The sequence below is a fragment of the Kogia breviceps genome, chromosome 8 (assembly GCF_026419965.1).
Source record: "Kogia breviceps isolate mKogBre1 chromosome 8, mKogBre1 haplotype 1, whole genome shotgun sequence".
NCBI lineage: Eukaryota > Metazoa > Chordata > Mammalia > Artiodactyla > Physeteridae > Kogia > Kogia breviceps.
Genome location: NC_081317.1, coordinates 87,827,421 through 87,847,429, shown reverse-complemented (window position 1 = coordinate 87,847,429; position 20,009 = coordinate 87,827,421).

Genomic DNA, 20,009 nt, shown 5'->3' with positions numbered 1-20,009 from the left:
CCCATCCACTAACAAATGGGAATTCCATAGGCATGACTGCCCCAACATGTCCAAATTCTAATGTGTTAATTTTTCTTTAAAATTGTTCCTCATTCTACATTTCCTATCTCAGGAAACTACCAACCAGAATCAGTCTTGACTCTTTCCGCTCTTTCTCCATCACCTACCTCTAGTGGGTTCTGGGGCCCTATTGGTTAGGTGACCTCTCTGTAATCTTTCTTGAATCTGTCCGTATTCTCTCTCTCCCTCTCTCTCTGTTTTGCTTCAGGCCTCAGAATTTCCTACTCCAGGTAGTGCAGGAGGCACCTCAGTTTCTGCCTCAGTTTCTCCAGCATCAGTTCATTCCCCACCCTGTAAACAGGGTAATCTTTATAAATAAAAATCCAATTAAGACTTTCTTTCTTGCACTTTCTTTCTTGCTGTAGGTAGGTGTCCTACCTACAGCATAGAGTCCAAGCTCCTTAACAAGTGGCTAATAGTCCCTCAGAGCCCAACCTCACCTACCTTTGTTTGCATCTCTTATCTTGCTTCCCAAATGAAAGATAATCTATCCACACAGCAAACTTTGCTTCCAGTTGTGGCCAAGTTATTTTATGCCTCTTTGCCTCAGGCATGCTGTTTCCTGCACCTGGGATCTCCCTTCCTCATTACATGAAGGTGAATTCCTATCCAGTCAAGAGGTCGCTCCACTGTCAAAGTCTCCCTGAAGCTCAGTCTCCACAAAGCTGCCTTCCCCTGGCCCCAGCACAGCTGTGGTGCACCTTTTGTGTTCCTGCAAACGCTGTGCTTGTATGTTAGCAGCTCTCTTGGGACCTGGTAACAATTTATTTAGAAGACATCTGTCTCTCTCTCAAAGCTCACTAGTTGAGGATCCCAGAGCTTGGCATAAATCAGACATTTATTGAACGACCAAATGGTCGAGATTTTGCATTTGGAAGTTGTACTAGTTTTCTATCGTCACCATAACAAATGCCCACTAGCCTAGTGGTTTAAGCAATAAAAATGTATTATCTTACAGTTCTGAAGGTTAGAAGTCTGAACTGAGTCTTATAGGGTTTATGGGTTGAACTGTGTATCTTCCTTCTTTTCCTGAGTCTTTGATTCCTTATCTGTGAAGTGAGGACAGTGATGCTCACCTGTCACCTGTCAAGATTTTGTGCGAGCAGGTGTGAGTGTTATTTGTATTAAATAAGGCATATGTGAAGACATGTAACATAGCATTTATTAACTGGCCTTCAGCAAGAACTAATTTCCCTTTTGTTTCCTACTCATAGTGCAGTGGTTTTCAAAGGTTAGCAGGTTTCAGCTCCTTCTGGGGCTGTGCTGACCGGTTTGGTGGCCACTAGCTGCCTGAAGTATGGCTGATCCAAGCTGAGATGTGCTGGATATAGTAAATAAATACTGGGTTTTGAAGACAGTATAAACATTGTAAAATACCTCATTAATATTTTTATTGGTTACATGCTGAAATGATAGTATTTTTGCAATACTGAGTTAAATAAAATGTATTAATAAAATTAATTTCACTTGTCTCTTCACATTTTTTAATGTGGCTGCTAAAAATTTTAAATTACATATGTGGATTACATTACATTCTATTCCTATTGAACAGCGTCGCTGTGCTGGGAATATGCCAGTTCCCAGGATCTACTGCTCTGTAACAAACCACCCAAAATGTAATTGCCTAGAACAGCACCACTTTTTATTTTCTGAAATTACCAGAACTGACTGGATCTCACTTGGAGAGTCCTCAGCTCCTCTCCCTTGGGTGTCTCATGTGTTCGCAGTCAGATGGACACGGGCTGTGGCACGTCTGCACGTCTGCGGCCAGGATGCTCCTCCCTGTGGATCTCAGCCCCTGGGACCTCTCTGACCTCTCTCCAGCGATGAACCCTGGGCTGCTTAAATTGCAGCTCAGAGCGGCCAGGCCTGATTAATGCCTGGCTTGGAAATCTCAGCACACCATTTCCTCACCATTCTACTGGTCTGAGCAGTCACAGAGCCGGTGCTGACCACGGGGGAGCCACACAAGCTTCACCACCACAGGGAGGCAGAATTCTTTGGGACCATCTTGGGGACGAGCTGTCACACTCTCCTCACCCACAGAGACTGCCATTCAGCTTGTCTAAGGGTGTATTTCCCAAGCATCCCCAGGGATAGGAGACGTCCTAGGGGGCTTTCATAAGATCATGGAGATCCTTGGTCCAGTGCTGCCTCTAGAAGTTAATTCTAAAAGAAATTTAGGAAAAGGCAAAAGGAAGACTTTTTTTTTCCTGGATTTTAACCATCTGTTGTTATCTCCATGATCATGTATAATTACAGGATGGTTATAAAGTCATCATTGCTTTTGTGCATTAGCTGGGGATGGGAGCCAGGTTCCAGAATCCTAAGGAGTGAGCTGTGCATGTGGCAGACTATAAGCCATGTGAAACCACAGGAGAGGGCAAGAGTAGTCTGTGTGTGCATGTGAGTGTGTGCACACATGTGTATGCACCTGGGCATGTGTGTCTGTGCACATGTGTGTATGCACCTGGGCATGTGTGTGTGTTCATGTGTGAGTGTGTGGCCTGGTGCTTAGAATGCAGGCGCTGGAGCCCAACTGCTGTGCCACTTCTCCAGGTGTGTGACCAAAGGGAAATTTCTTAACTTTTTTTTTTGCCTTCGTTTCCTCACATATAAAATGGGGCACAGGGCTTCCCTGGGGGCGCAGTGGTTAAGAATCTGCCTGCCAATGCAGGGGACGTGGGTTCGAGCCCTGGTCCGGGAAGATCCCACATGCCGCGGAGCAGCTAAGCCCGTGCCCCGCAACAAGAGAAGCCACGGCAATGAGAAGCCTGCGCACCGCAAACGAAGAGTAGCCCCCGCTCGCCGCAGCGAAGACCCAACACAGCCAAAAATCATTAAAAAAAAATTAAAAAAAATAAAATGGGGCACAATAAAATCACATAGTTGTTGTGAGAATTAAATAAGTCAACAGCTACAAAGCATTTAGAACACTGGATGGTGCATAGCAAGTGCTCAGTAGTGCTGTTTTATTTCTATAGAGCTGTTTACAGTTCAGTTTTATACCTCAGTAATCTCCTTTCTCTGTCTATATGTCTCCCTCTCTTTCTCTCTCCAGGGAAGTGAAGAAAAGAACTGGTGAGGATGACAGCAAATCCATTACCAGTCTGAGTGGGACCAGTTCCAAAAAGTCAGCCTAGATGAATTGTTGCAATGGTTAAATCCCAAACATTCTTGGCCTATGAGGCCTTCATTTCCAGAGCACTGAATGTATGTGACTTGTTCGCTTCTTACATAGCATAGTGGTGCATCCTACGGACACTGTCGTGTGGAGAGTTACAGTGTGTGGAACCTGAGAGATGCTCTGGGGTCCCTCCAGAACCTCAGCTCTTTTTTGCTATGTTTCAACGAATGATTTGGGCCCCCTGGTTAAATGTACCTGTCTTGTCCTCACAAAGTCTCACCAGATAACTTATAGATGTTTTTAAAGTGGTGAAAAAAAACCACACATGCTCAGATCAAAGCTATAGAAGAAATTCACTGACATAATTAAATTCATATGGTAATGGACTTTGTAGATAACCTATAACATTTACTTCCAATATTCAATACTAGAAAACTAGGAAAAGGGGGTTACCATCCTAGCTATGCTGTAAACTAGCCTTGTGGTCTTGGACGTGTCACCAGCCCATATTAGATCCGTTTCCTTGTCTGTAAATAAGCAGCTTTGCCTTTCAGGCCTGGGCCCTCTCAGCTCTGTAGGTTTTTAAGCAGTGGGAAGGAGAACATGATGGCCCACAGTTAATAAGGACTCGGGTCATTCATGCTTTTTAAATATTGGAGTATTGATTCTTCTCACTTCATATACAAGAACAGAATTTAATTGAGGAAAAAAATGGTAATGTTTTAAGCTCCAGTGGAGACAGAAAAATATATTTTTTTATGTATAAAAAAAGAAAACATTTTTGCAACAGAAATAGTTTGTATATAGAAGAGGGTATTTTATAATCTCAGAATACTTATAAAGTCCATGGTTTGAATTAAGTGTTAAAAGTTCTAATGAAGGGCTTCCCTGGTAGCGTAGTGGTTAAGAATCTGCCTGCCAATGCAGGGGACGCAGTTTCGATCCCTGGTCCGGGAAGATCCCACATGCCGTGGAGCAGCTAAGCCCATGCGCCGCAACTACTGAGCCTGTGCTCTAGAGCCTGTGAGCCACAACTACTGAAGCCCAATGCGCCTAGAGCCCATGCTCCGCAATAAGGGAAGCCACCGCAATGAGAAACTCGCGCACTGCAACGAAGAGTAGTCCCCGCTCGCCGCAACTAGAGAAAGCCCGCGTGCAGCAATAAAGACCCAACACAGCCAAAAATAAATAAATAATTCTAATGAAAATGTATAAAGCCACACGCTACTGAAAATACAAAGTACAGGAAAGTTGTCACGTTTCACCTAAAAAAACAACAGCTAGTGTGACTGCCAGGGGCTGGTGAAGGAACAAGAAGTGAGTTCTAATGGGTGTGTGGTTTCTTTGGGGGATGATGAGAATGTTGTGGAATTGTATTGTGATAATGTTGCACAACTTTCTGAATATACTAAAACCCACTAAATTGTGTATTATTATTATTATTATTATTATTATTATTATTATTTTGTGGTACGCAGGCCTCTCACTGCTGTGGCCTTTCCTGTTGCGGAGCACAGGCTCCGGACGTTCAGGCTCAGTGGCCGTGGCTCACGGGCCCAGCCGCTCCGCGGCATGTGGGATCTTCCCGGACCGGGGCACGAACCCGTGTCTCCTGCATCGGCAGGTGGACTTTCAACCACTGCGCCACCAGGGAAGCCCCTTGTGTATTTTAAATGGTGAATTGTTTGGTATGTGAATTATATCTCATTAAAAAAGCACACTAGTACTTAGAACGATTTACCATTTTGCCAAGTGAAAATACCCATGCTCGAACCTCCCTGTGATTTAAAAGCATAATCTCCAGTATAACTCAAATCCCCGAACTCCCTGGTTGCCAGCATTCAGTTTCTTAAATAATTAACGGTGAAAGAAACATTATGTGTGGTTTTGGAAAATCATCTCTTTTGAAGCAGATTGTGGTTAGGGGACAGGTAAGTCAGAGTCCTTTGTCTGATGAGACTAGTGAGTTACTCTCACCCGCAACCTGGTGGGTCTTGCCCTCCTAGAAGCTGTGCTGCCACCCAGATTCCTCAGTAAAATGTCTCCAACAGCTAAATGAGTCAACATCTGACCCCAGGGTGGGTCAGTGAGGCCTGGTTTTTAGGTTTGGCTTTTGAGTTTCAGTGACCTGTGCCAAGTTATTCCCAACCAGAGACTTGAACTTACCTTGTGATAGGGCTAGGCCCCAAGTAGCTTGCTGAAAAAAGTGAAATAATAGCTCTTATTTATTGTACTGCATCATCTAAAAACATCCCTTTTTGTTGAATTAAAACAGTTCCATGTAGCAGTTTTTCTCCTGTTTATGATGTTTATGATGAGACCTTAAATTCCCCAAGCTTTATTGTTATTATTTTTATTTTTTATTTTTTATTTATTTATTTATTTTTTTCTACTGAGATTTTATTTTATTTTATTTTTATTTTTCTTTTTTTTTTTTAACATCTTTATTGTAGTATAATTGTTTTACAATAGTGTGTTAGTTTTCCCTCTACATATTGTTATTATTTTTAATGCATATTGACCAGATATGTTACACACATAGATTATAAATATCCACAATGTTGTTTAGCTTTTCAAAGTGTACCTTCTCTCTACCAACTAGATCTATTTTTTTTTTTTTAAACTGGAAAGTTGGTTGTGTCTTCAGCAACTCTACCATGGATTCCTGTTTCCTGTTTTTTGGTCCCAGGAAAAAAAGTTTACATTTTTGACCAAAAGGAATGCCTTGCTGGTGGGGAATGTCAAACTGAACCGGGGAGGGAGTGGTGGTTATTTTTGTGCCATGGTCAGACAAAAGTTCTGCTACCGCTGTTTGCCTAGGTGGCATCTACAGAGCCCAGGTTAAAATGGACCCGACACCTATGTGTTGACTTATGGTACTCATGTTTAGGTGTTTGGTGCAATTGCACAAAACTGTGTTAGTATACATGGTATTGTGTTGTCTTTATTTTCCCCCAAAGTGTCCATATTTGTCTTATGATCTGTAGATAGGAATGTACCTTTGATATAGAAGTATCATCTTGATCTTTGCTTCTGGGTTGTACGGCCGGTACACCCAAATTGATTAGATTACATAGGTGCCTCTGGTACACAAAGCCATCATCTGTAGCTCTTTGAACCTGGATAAATATTTTTGCAACAAAATCCAAATTAGAAACTTAAAGCTCCAGTTAGCAACCTTGTTTAAAGAAAAGCTACTTACATCTCTTTCCATTGCCTTGCTAGGAAATCAAGATTATTATCAACATTTGATTTCGTGAAGGTGTTCTCAAATTTAAAGAATATTTTTGGTAAGAAAAAAGTATCTAATTTTTTTTAACAGATTTAATTTGATACATTTGAGTATTTCTGTGCAAGTAACACATCTTGGCTCAATTTTTCCTTTGAGAGCTTTTAAAAACAGTTATACTACACTCTTTTTTATGTATCCTGACACACTGGATAATATTTTAGTTTCATCATGGAAAAGAAAGTTGGATATGGAGACATCTTTCACTGTTAACTTTATCCTCATGCATTTTCATAATTTATTTTTTCTACTTGCTGCTTTATATGACATTTGATTATTTAATATTAAATGTGATTTGCATAAAGCCAAACTGCACAATCCTCTTGCTGAAGATAAAATCGAGGTTAAAGATAAAGATTTATTTTCATATTTGTACAGTGAATGGCTTCAGAGTGATGGTCTTTGTGGGCTTTTATAGTATATGTGTGTAAGAAATTTCATATGTATATATTAAGTAGGCCTCTGAGTATTGAATAATTATTTTATGATTTTGATTTACATGGTTTACATTTTAATAGTATCAGCTCTATTTCACTTATACTGTTTCTCTTCAAACCATTAATAATTATCCCATAAAGTATAATTTTTATAGCAATACAAATGTCTAAGGAATTACAAATATTTTCTGCATTGTAAATTCAATAAAGCATGCTTTCTTTGGCCTTCTGGATGTTCCCTTCAGCTTTGCTGCAGGCATCCCTGAAGTCGTTTTAGTTCTAGGATGTGTCTATATGAAACTTTGCAGTTGGCATCTGGCTGGGGGGAGAAAAGAATGAACACATGGTGTGCGGTCTGTGTCACAGCCTTGTCATCTCAGCCAGTTGACCAGCTTGGGGTGTCATGGCCAGGAATAGTGAGGCTTTCATAGGATGTGTTCTGGCCAGCCTTATGACCTCAGGGATTAGTTCCTTTCTCTGACCCCCCCCCCCACCCCATACACATCTAGCTAACTCCTGCTCATCCTTCTGCCTTAGCTTAAGCATCACTTCCTTCAGGAAGTTTCCCCTCTCGACCTCAAACCAGGATGAGGCTGTCTGCTCTCACTTATGCAGCATCCTTTCTAACTCTTCAGCATTCTTATTGCCCTCATACTTGTTCAACTAGATATATGCCCTGAGCTTTATCCCTATTGTCTGTTGCTGCTTCAAAGAATTAACTAAGGCAGGATTTGTGGAATTTCTGCAGGTACACATTGACAAAGATACACACATACACAATGGTCAAGGACAGTATAAATAAGAGGCAGCATGTATTAGTGGCCACTGATCTGAGCTCTGCAGCCAGCCTGCCTGGTTTGAACCTGGCCTCATGTATCTACTAGTAGGTAACTGTGAGCAAGGGGTGTAACCACTGTGTACCCCGCTTCTTCATTGGTAAAATAGGGGTGATAACAGCACCTTCCTCGTGGAGTTGTTATGAGGACTAAATGAGTTACTATATGGAAAGGGCTTGGAACAGTACCTGGCACTTTGATCACTCAATTAAAAATGAAAAAGTTTTGAGGCACAATTGATTGCTTTGGTCTTGTTCAGGACCCTGGATACTACCATCAGTGTGTGATAAAATGCCCCAAATTTACCAGATTACCTGGGGGATGGGGCATTGTAGAGGATTCACTTTGACATAAGTTCACTGACCTCCCACATTTCTTGGTATTTTGATGGATACATAGTTGGGGTATCATATAGGATAGAATATTGTGTAGAGTGGATTAAAAGACAAGGAAATCATTGAGAAAAAAAAATGAGGGCCTGGAAGGTAGAATGGAAAGTTGTGAATGGAGTCCTTATAAGTGTAGGATCTCCATTTACTAAGGGCTGATTAGATGAAGTAGTTGAAGGGGTTAAGAAAATACCAGAGCTCTGACTGGGATTTTTGAATCTAAATGACAGTAAAGGTGGTGGTGGCTGTTTCTAACTGAATTGAAACTAACCTTTATAGTAGGACAAGTAGCCTGTTGACAAGGATCTCCAGTGAATATATGCAAAAATCCTCAAGATGGGAATGAATCCCCAGCAAAGCATATTGTTTTGCAAGCCTTAAAATAAAAATAACATCTCTTCTTTCCAGATCTAGACATTAAGATATCTCTTCATAGATGAAAATGGAAAATAGGCACAAATGCTTCAACTTGAAATTACAGGGTAAGATAAATTTTCAAGTGCAAATTCTAGGAATAATTACCCAGTTTAAAATTTTCTTTTCTGCATCTGTGTATCAGATTTATTTGTGAATTTATATCTCTTAAATTTCCGCAGAGTGGAAATTTAGTTGTAAGGGCCTTTAACATGTGACCTTGCAGGCTGGCAGTGCACAAACCATGTTTCATGGCATTTGACATACATTTTTGTAGAGTCCCACACTGTTCTTAGGATTTTGGACTTATGAACATTTTTCAATCCCAGTTTTCTGGCACATCTCCCACTTGCTGTGCAGCAGGGTAGAACTCAGGAGCTGGATTAGGATCTCTTCATGGGGAGTCATGAGTAGTTCCAGTGTGGTTTTAGGAGTGAAGTTAATGTTCTTTAATTTATCACAAATATCATCTCTTCCTGATCAGTCATTCTAGAAATAGATACTTTATCTCTTAGATAAAACCCCAAACTTCTTACCATGATCTCTCAGCCCCTTGGTGATCTCCCTCCTAACTGTTCCCTCACTAATTCTGTTGCATGTATTGAGCCTGATCACATCCTGGGTATGATTCTAGACACTGGGGATGTGGAGTGGGTAAGACAGACTCTCAAACATATTACATTATAGTAGGGGTTGACCACAAACATGTAATTTTTTTCCCATCCAAGATAGAAATATGGATTTTTATCCATAGACGCAATGAGTCTATGGCCCCAAATAAGAACCCCTACCCTGGGTGAGAAGTTGCAAACATAGTATATTCAGATGAGAATTCCAATGTGGTAATCAAAACTCCAAGCTTGATTTAGAGATGTTAGTCCTTTCCGTGCTCCTATTCAGTCTGGAAGCCTACTGTGGGAAGGGGAGCTTGGTCCCCCTGCTCTGTCCTGCACCCCTGATCTACACTTACTGCTAATACATGCCCCTTGAGGCTCCAAGCAAGGGGAGCCTGGTGCTAAAACCATAGATGTTGTTTTATATGCTGGCAAGCTAAATCTCACAGAAGAAAAAGGTGTATGTGGCCAATACTGCAAGAGCATCAAGTGTGCTGAAGTTTAAGAATAAAATGTGGCCTTTGCAGGAATGTGTTATAATCCATCTCCTGTCTTATAACTGCAGCTCTGAAACTAGCCTGATTTAATCATCCCTCTTATAGCCATGAACATGGGCTGAGGAAGTAAGGAAGGTACAAAGATTGAGGAAAATTGGGTTAAGAATCAGAAATATTGAATGTTTTTGGAGATGAGACAGTATATAGTTTTTCTTCTATCTAAAACTCCATTGAAACTAGAGTCAAATGGATATTTCTTTTAAAGGTACAAACCCACAAAGACAGAAGACAATAGCAACAAAATTATGAAACTGGGGAGCAGATGGAAAATTTGGAAATGCGTTAACAACCTAAGAAAGCTGAATCCTAAGCTAGTAGTGGGGGAAAGCTGAGAGGAATCTAGATTTACATTGCAGATTTTCCAAAAGGCTCAGGAATTGGTGGAAGCAGGTACCTCTGGAACTGGGGGTATAAGGGAAGGTGGGGGAAAAGCATTTTGAGAAGCAGCTCTATCCTTAAGTATTGTTCTCCCATGCTGTGCCACTATTACTCTGACCAAAGTCTGGAGATGTATTTTCTGGAGTGAAAGAGAGAGATGCTAGATTGGGGGCTATGCTGGGCACAGTTGAGTATACTGATACTATTCAAAAAGCAGGGGAGTTAAGTGACAACATCTGAGTGCTCAGTGCTAAAAGCTAATAATACCCACTCAGCTTTCAGGATACTGTTGCCTTTATCTTCCAGAGATTGAAAGACTTTTCCCTGGAGTACTGACCAGCTAAGAGGTAAGACCTCTTCCCAAGAAATGCACCCTGCCCACATCACCCTACCGTAAAGTTGGCAAGTTGCTCCCATCAGAGCTTTCAATCAGGATTTTAGCTCCCCTGAACAATCGAAGGATGACTGGAATTTTGTGGAAGGCTCTAACATGGAAAATGGAAACCAAATAAACAGAAAAATATCAACTTGGGGGGAATAGAGCTCATGGAGGAAAAAAAAGCTATCATTAATATATTTAGAGAGGTAGACAAAATTATCACAGCCATGAAACACGAACAAGGTACTACCAATAAGGAACATTCACAGAGCAAAAATAAGCTCTTAGAAATTAAAAACAGGGGGCAGAGTCAAGATGGTGGTGTGGAAAGACACCAAGTTAACATCTCCCTATAACTAGGGTGCCTGCTGGCCACTGGTGAGGGACCCTGACCCCCAAGGAGACGGGAGGAACCCCCAAGTGAACCACCGGAGTTTGGGCTGAAGCTCCTGCTGTGGGGGCTCTCTGTTGGAACCACTGGACTTAACAGAGAACCTCAGACCCCAGGGAATATTCATCAGAGTGAGGTCTCATGGAGGTCCTCATCTCAGCCTCAAGACCCAGCTCTACCAAACAGCCTACAAATTCCAGTGTTGGAAGCCTCAGGCCAAACAACCAGTAAGACAGGAACACAATCTCACACATTAAAAAAAAAAAGAGAGAGATGGCAAGAAAATATGTCACAGATGAAGGAGCAAGGTAAAAACCTACAATACCAAATAAATGAAGAGGAAATAGGCAATCTACCTGAAAAAGAATTCAGCATAATGATAGTAAAGATGATCCAGAATCTCGGAAATAGAATGGAGGCACGGATTGAGAAAATACAAAAAATGTTTTAAAAAGATCTAGAAGAACTCAAGGACAAACAAACAGAGATGTGCAACACAATAACTGAAATGAAAAATACACGAGAAGGAATCAATAACAGAGTAACTGAGGCAGAAGAACGAATAAGTGAGCTGGAAGACAAAATGATGGAAATAACTGCCGAGGAGCAGAATAAAGAAAAAAGAATGAAAAGAATTGAAGACAATCTCAGAGACCTCTGGGATAACACTAAACACAGCAACATTTAAGTTATAGGGGTCCCAGAAGAAGAAGAGAAAAATAAAGGGTCTGAGAAAATATTTGAAGAGATTATAGTGGAAAACTTCCCTAACATGGGAAAGGAAATAGTCACCCAAGTCCAGGAAGCATAGAGAGTCCCATACAGGAGAAACCCTAGGAATAACACACCAAGACACATATTAATCAAACTAACAAAAATTAAATTCAAAGAAAAAGAAGCAGCAAGGGAAAACCAAAAAATAGCATATAAAGGAATCCCCATAAGGTTATCAGCTGATTTTTCTGCAGAAACTCTGCAGGCCAGAAGGGAGTGGCAGGATATACTTGAAGTGATGAAAGAGAAAAACCTACAACCAAGATTACCCAGCAAGGATCTCATTCAGATTTGACGGAAAAATCAAAAGCTTTTCAGACAAGCAAAAGCTAAGAGAATTTAGTACCACCAAACCAGCTTTACAACAAATGCTAAAGAAACTTCTCTAGGTGGGAAACACAAGAGAAGAAAAAGGCCCACAAAAACAAACCCAAAACAATTAAGAAAATGGTAATAGGGACATACATATCAATAATAACCTTGAACGTAAATGGATTAAATGCCCCAACCAAAAGACACAGACTGGCTGAATGGATACAAAACCAAGACCCATATATATGCTGTCTACAAGAGACCAACTTCAGACCTAGGGACACATACAGACTGAAGGTGAAGGGATAGAAAGAGATATTCCATGCAAATGGAAATCAAAAGAAAGCTGGAGTAGCAATACTCGTATCTGATAAAATAGACTTTAAAATAAAGACTATTACAAGAGACAAAGAAGGACACTACATAATGATCAAGGGATCAATCCAAGAAGAAGAATTAACAATTATAAACGTTTATGCACCCAACATAGGAGCACCTCAATACATAAGGCAAATGATAACAGCCATAAAAGGGGAAATTGACAGTAACACAATCATAGTAGGGGAGATTAACATGCCACTTACACCAATGGACAGATCATCCAAACAGAAAATAAGTAAGGAAACACAAGCTTTAAATGACACAATAGACCAGATAGATTTAATTGATATTTATAGAACATTCCACCCAAAAGTGGCAGAATACACTTTCTTCTCAAGTGCACACAGAACATTCTCCAGGATAGATCACATCTTGGGTCACAAATCAAGCCTCAGAAAATTTAAGAAAATTGAAATCATATCAAGCATCTTTTCTGACCACAGCACTATGAGATTGGAAATCGAATACAAGAAAAAAACTGTAAAAAACACAAATACATGGAGGCTAAACAGTGGGCTACTAAATAACCAAGAGATCACTGAAGAAATTTAAAAAAATACATAGAAAGAAATGAAAATGAAAACACGATGACCCCAAACCTATGGGATGCAGCAAAATCAGTTCTAAGAGGGAAGTTTACAGCAATTCATTCTCACCTCAAGAAACAAGAAAAATTTCAAATAAACAATGTAACCCTACACTTAAAACAACTAGAGAAAGAAGAACAAAGAAAACCCAAAGTCAGTGGAAGGAAAGAAATCAAAAATCAGAGCAGAAATAAATGAAATAGAAATGAAGAAAACAATAGCAAAGATCAATAAAACTAAAAGCTGGTTCTTTGAGAAGATAAACAAAATTGATAAACCCTTAGCCAGACTCATCAAGAAAAAAAGGGAGAGGACGCAAATCAATAAAATTAGAAATGAAAAAGGAGAAATCACAACTGACACAGAAATACAAAGGATAATAAGAGAATACTACAAACAACTATATGCCAATAAAATAGACAACCACGAAGAAATGGACAAATTCTTGGAAAGGTACAATTTTCCAATACTGAACCAGGAAGCATTAGAAAATATAAACAGACCTATCACAGTAATGAAATTGAAACTGTGATTAAAAAATCTTCAAACAAACAAAAGTCCAGGACTAGATGGCTTCACAGGTGAATTCTATCAAACATTTAGAGAAGAGCTAACACCCATCCTTCTCAAACTCTTCCAAAAACTTGCAGAGGGAGAAACACTCCCAACTTCTTTCTATGAAGCCACCATCACCCTGATACCAAAATCAGAAAAAGATATCACAAAAAAAGAAAATTATAGACCAATATTACTGATGAACATAGATGCAAAAATCCTGAACAAAATACTAGCAAACAGAATGCAACAAACATTAAAAGGATCATACACCATGATCAAGTAGGATTTATCACAAGGATGCAAGGATTCTTCAATATATGCAAATCCATCAATGTGATATACCACATTAACAAATTAAGGAACAAAAACCATATGATCATCTCAATAGATGCAGAAAAAGCTTTTGACAGAATTCAACACCCATTTATGATAAAAACTATGCAGAAAATGGACATAGAGGGAACCTACTTCAACATAATAAAGGCCATATATGACAAACCCGCAGCAAGCATCATACTCAATGGTGAAAAACTGATAACATTTCCACTAAGATCAGGAACAAGACAAGGATGTACACTCTCGCCACTCTTATTCAACATAGTTTTGGAAGTCCTAGCCATGGCAATCAGAGAAGAAAAAGGAATACAAATTGGAAAAGAAGAAGTAAAACTGTCACTCTTTGCGGATGACATGATACTATACATAGAAAACCCTATAGATGCCACCAGAAAATGACTAGAACTAATCAGTGAACTTGGTAAGGTTGCAGGATACAAAATTAATGCAGAGAAATCTCTTGCATTCCTATACACCAAAAATGAAAAATCAGAAAGAGAAATTAAGGAAACAATCCCATTTACCATCGCAACAAAAAGAATAAAATACCTAGGAATAAACCTGCCTAAGGAGGCAAAAGACTTGTACTCAGAAAACTATAAAACACTGATGAAAGAAATCAAAGATGACATAAACAGATGGAGAAAAATACCATGTTCTTGGATTGGAAGAATCAATATTGTGAAAATGACTATACTACCCAGAGCAATCTACAGATTCAATGCAATCTCTATCAAACTACCAATGGCATTCATCACAGAATTAGAACAAAAAATTTTACAATTTGTAGGGAAACACAAAAGACCCCAAATAACTGAAGTGATCTTAAGGAAGAAAAACGGAGTTGGAGGATCAGGCTCCCCGACTTCAAGCTATACCACAAAGCTACAGTTATAAAGACAGTATGGTACTGGCACAAAAACAGAAATATAGATCCACAGTGCAGGATAGAATGCCCAGAGATAAACCCATGCACATATGGTCACCTAATTTATGACAAGGGAGGCAAGAACATACAATGGAGAAAGGACAGCCTCTTCAATAAGTGGTGCGGGAAAACTGGACAGCTACATGTAAAAGAATGAAATTAGAACACTACCTAACACCATACACAAGAATAAACTCCAAATGGATTAAAGACCTAAATGTAAGAGCAGACACTATAAAACTCTTAGAGGAAAACATAGGAAAAACACTTTTTTTTTTTTTTTTTTTTGCAGTATGCGGGCCTCTCACTGTTGTGGCCTCTCCCGTTGCGGAGCACAGGCTCCGGACGCGCAGGCCTAGCGGCCATGGCTCACGGGCTTAGTTGCTCCGCGGCATGTGGGATCTTCCCGGACCAGGGCACGAACCCCTGTCTCCTGCATCGGCAGGTGGATTCTCAACCACTGCGCCACCAGGGAAGCCCAGGAAAAACACTTTTTGATGTAAACCACAGCAAGATCTTCTTTGACTCACCTCCTGGAGTAACAGAAATAAAAACAAAAACAAATGGGACTTAAAAGCTTTTGCACAGCAAAGGAAACCATAAACAAGACAAAAAGACAACCCTTAGAATGGGAGAAAATATTTGCAAATGAAACAACAGACAAAGGATTAATCTCCAAAATATACAAACTGCTCATAGAACTCAATATCAAAAAAAACAAATAACCCGATCCAAAAATGGGCAGAAGACCTAAATAGACATTTCACCAAGGAAGACATACAGATGACCAAGAAGCACATGAAAACCTGCTCAACATCACTAATTATTAGAGAAATGCAAATCAAAACTACAATGAGGTATCACCTCATGCTGGTCAGAATGGCTATTATTTAAAAATCTAGAAACAATAAATGCTGGAAAGGGTGTGGTGAAAAGGGAATCCTCCTGCACTGTTGGTGGGAATGTAAATTGATACAACCACTATGGAGAACAGTATAGAGTTTCCTTAAAACACTAAAAATAGAACTACCATATGACCCAGCAATCCCACTACTGGGCATATACCCTGAGAAAACCATAACTGAAAAAGAGTCATGTACCACAATGTTCATTGCAGCACTGTTTACAATAGCCAGGACATGGAAGCAACCTAAGTGTCCATCAACAGATGAATGGATAAAGAAGATGTGGCACATATATACAATGCAATATTACTCAGCCATAAAAAGGAAAGAAATTGAGTTATTTGTAGTGAGGTGGATGGACCTAGAGTCTGTCATACAGAGTAAAGTAAGACAGAAAGAGAAAAACAAATACTGTATTCTAACACACATATATGGAATCTTAAAAAAAAATGGTACTGATGAACCTTGTTTGGGGGTAGGAATAAAGATGTGGACATAGAGAATGGACCTGAGGACATGGTCAGGACACGGTGGGAGGGGGAATCTGGGGTGAAGTGACAGTAGCATGGACATATATACACTACCAATTGTAAAATAGTTAGCTAGTGGGAAGCAGCAGCATGGCACAGGGAGATCAGCTCCGTGCTTTACGATGACCTAGAGTTGTGGGATAGGAGGATGGGAGGGAGGCTCAAGAGGGAGGGGATATGGGGAAATGTGTGTGCATATGGCTGATTCACTTTGGTGTACAACAGAAACTAACAGTATTGTGAAGCAATTATACTCCAATAAAGATCTATTAAAAAAAGAAATTAAAAATATGACAGCAAAGTTAAAAAAGTAAACAATACAGAGTTTGGAAGACAGATTTGAGGAGTCTTCCAGAAAGAAAATCACAAAGAAAGAAACCAGGAGAGGAAGGAAGGCCAACATCCAAGAATAGCTATTCTGGAAGGCAACAACAGAGAAAGCAGGATGACAAAATAAGACAAATTTCCAGAGCTGAAAGACATGAGTTGCTAGATTGAAAGAACCTATCTAGAACCCAGAAGAATAGATGAAAATAGAGTATACCATCATTAGGACCCTATGCCTAGTGAAAAAATTGTCAAAGTTTCCAGACAGAAGAAGCAAGAGAATCAGGAAACAAGAATTAGAATGGCTGTGCACATTTCAGCAGAAACACTAGAAGCAAAAGGCAATGAAGCAATGCTTTCAAACTTCTGAAAGAAAATTCTTTCTAAACTTTAATTCTGTACCTAGCCAAACTATCAAGAAATGTCAATAATAATGACATTTTCAAGATATTCAAGGTCTCCAAAAACCTTCTCTTTCATATACTCTATGAACTTTTAAAAGAAGCTCTTGGAGAACTTGTTCCAACAAAGGAAGAATAAGTGACATGGAATATAGGAAATAAGAGATTCAGCACAGGAATGATATGAAATTCAATTCCCAGAGAGACACTGAAGGGAGAGCCCGGGATGAGAGACTTTGTAGTTGCAGAAGGATACTGGTCCTGATTGGAAGAGTGTGACTTAAGAAAGCTGTCGTCTAAATATAGCGAACATTGCTGAATGTTATACATGAAAATTGTTAAGAGAGTAAACCCTAAAAGTTCTCATCACAAGAAAATTTTTTTTCTGTTTCTTTAATTTTGTATCTAAATGAGATGATAGATGTTTACTAAACTTACTGTGATAATCCTTTCATGATGCATGTAAGTCAAATCATTATGCTGTACACCTTAAAACTATACAGTGATGTATGTCAATTGTATCTCAGTAATACTGAAAGGAAGATAAAAGAATTTAAAAAAAGAATTTAAAAAAAAGAATAAAAAGTCCATTAAAAAAATCACCAAGTGCCATTATAGCATCTTTTTATCTGAGGACAGAATGCTGCGGTGAGCCTGACCCTAGTTCTCATCTGTGCTCTCCTGTCCTTGCCTCCATGTGCTGATGAAGTTCCTGCTTTCTTCCCTTCATGCTGTTTGGATTAGCTGTTCATTCTGCCTCATAGGAATATTTTGTTCCTACCTCTTGGTGGGAGGCTGTGTCGAACTATAAAATAAGAGAGGGAGGGAGGAAGGGGGAGAGAGAGAGAGAGAGAGAGAGAGAGAGAGAGAGAGCAAGTTCACTCTTATATTGCCACAGACATCCTGTACCCACCTCACACTAGATCCTCCCAGATTGCCCATCTCTGGTGAGCCTTGTTTCCAGAGAGTTACTCATTGGATTTTCAACTGATGTGCCCAGAAGGAAGGAGAGAGGGAGGGATGGAAAGAAGGAAGGAAGGAAGGAATAAAGGAAGGAAAGAAGGAAATAAAGAAGAGGAAGGGAGGGAAGAGGAAGGTTAGTGTTATATGGAACACAATTTTCAAACATTCTCTAATTTAAATATTTGAATTTCATTCAAAAAAATTTTAATCACTTGCCTGTGTTTTTCATAACTGTAGACAAGTGGGTCTTCACAATAGTATTTTAAATTTCTTGATTACATACTATGCTGGATAATTCAGGTTATCAGACCCTCTGATAGCCATTTGTCACTTTCTTTTCTACCAGCATCTGAGTACCCTTCTTCTTTAGAGGGAATCCCACACCATGAATGTTACTGGGAAGGAGAATGCCACAGATCCTGAGAGAAACTTAAAGGAACAAATATTTTCTCTCCCCATCCTCTAAAACCCCAGCTTATGTGTATAACCTAGACTTAGCACCTTTCTCTAAAGGAGTGATACAGACTTAAAAGTAGTTATTAAATCATTCACACCACAGTGATGGTAGAGGGGGTGCTACAGTGGCAAGATCTTGGTTGGATCCCAGACCCTCTGGGGCATTGATGTGGTTGAACTTCCCAGAGATGAGCTTCCCTTGCTTGGTTTCTGCTTATAATCTGTAATTTGCACTGGGTTCTTAAGCCTTCTCACTGATTCTGTGAATTACCCAAAGCCTGTAAATAAGATTATTTTCTACTAAGACTCAAAAAAGACTGTAAATCCATTAATGTTTCTAGTTTGTTTATATAACATCTCTTAATTTTGATATCAAAACCCCAAATAATTAGTCTATGTATTCTGTCTTGTTTTTCTTCTTGATCTGACAAATTACCACAAACTCTATGACTTAAAGCAACATAAACTTATTATTTTACAGTTTTGGAGGCCACAAGTACAAAATAGGTCTCATGGACTAAAATCAAGGTTTTGGCAGGATGGAATTTCTTCTAGAGACTGTAGAGAGGATCCTTTCCTTGTCTTTTCCAGCTCCTTAGAGGCTGACTGCACTTTTTGGCTCATGGCATGACGTCATTCCCCCATGCCCTCCAGCAGTGACATCATTCCAAGTTCCTTTTCTGCATTCATATCTCTTTCTCTGGTTCTGACTCTCCTCCCTTGCTCTTTCCCTTGTAAGGACCCTTGTGATTTTGTTGAGATGACCTGAATAATCCAGGACACCCTCTGCATCTCAAGATTGTTAATCACATCTGCAGAGATGTGATCCTTTTGCCAATAAGGTAACAAGTTACAGTTTCTGTGGATTAGTACTTTGGTGGGCTATTAGTCTCTATCCTGCAATATCACAATAATTTTGTACCTTTATTTTTTTCTTTTTACAATTTCAGAATCATTAGGTGATTTAAATTTTAAAAAGGAAGAATGCTTTATATTCTTTCATAGTTTGCCTTTTAATCTTCTAATTTTGAGAACCTAAATGAGTACACACCAAACATTTTGAGACCTTTTTAATATTTGTATGTGAGGTGATTTTTAAAAATTCGTAAGTGCTTTTTTAAAAAAATTATTTTATTTTAATTTTGGCTGTGTTGGGTCTTTGTTGTTGTGCTTGGGCTTTTCTCTGGTTGTGGTGAGCTGGGGCTACTCTTCGTTGCAGTGAGCAGGCTTCTCATTGCGGTGGCTTCTCTTGTTGCTGAGCATGGGCTGTAGCTCACGGGCTTCAGTAGTTGTGGCACACAGGCTCAGTAGTTGTGGCTCGCGGGCTCTAGAGCACAGGCTCAGTAGTTGTGGCGCATGGGCTTAGCTGCTCCGCGTCATGTGGGATCTTCCCACACTAGGGCTCGAACCCGTGTCCCCTGCATTGGCAGGCGGATTCTTACCCACTGTGCCACCAGGGAAGCCCATAAGTGCTTTTTGAAAATAAGAAATGAGCAATTATTATTTCAAACATTAAATTTATCTAAATGACCACAACCTGACATAGAGCTTGCCAAATAAACACTTACACAGCATCGGTTAGAGGAAATACTCTCTGAAAGGCTGGGCAGAAAGAAAAACAACAAAAAAAAGATATGCTTCCTATTCCTGAAGAACATATCATTTAGTTGACAAGATCAC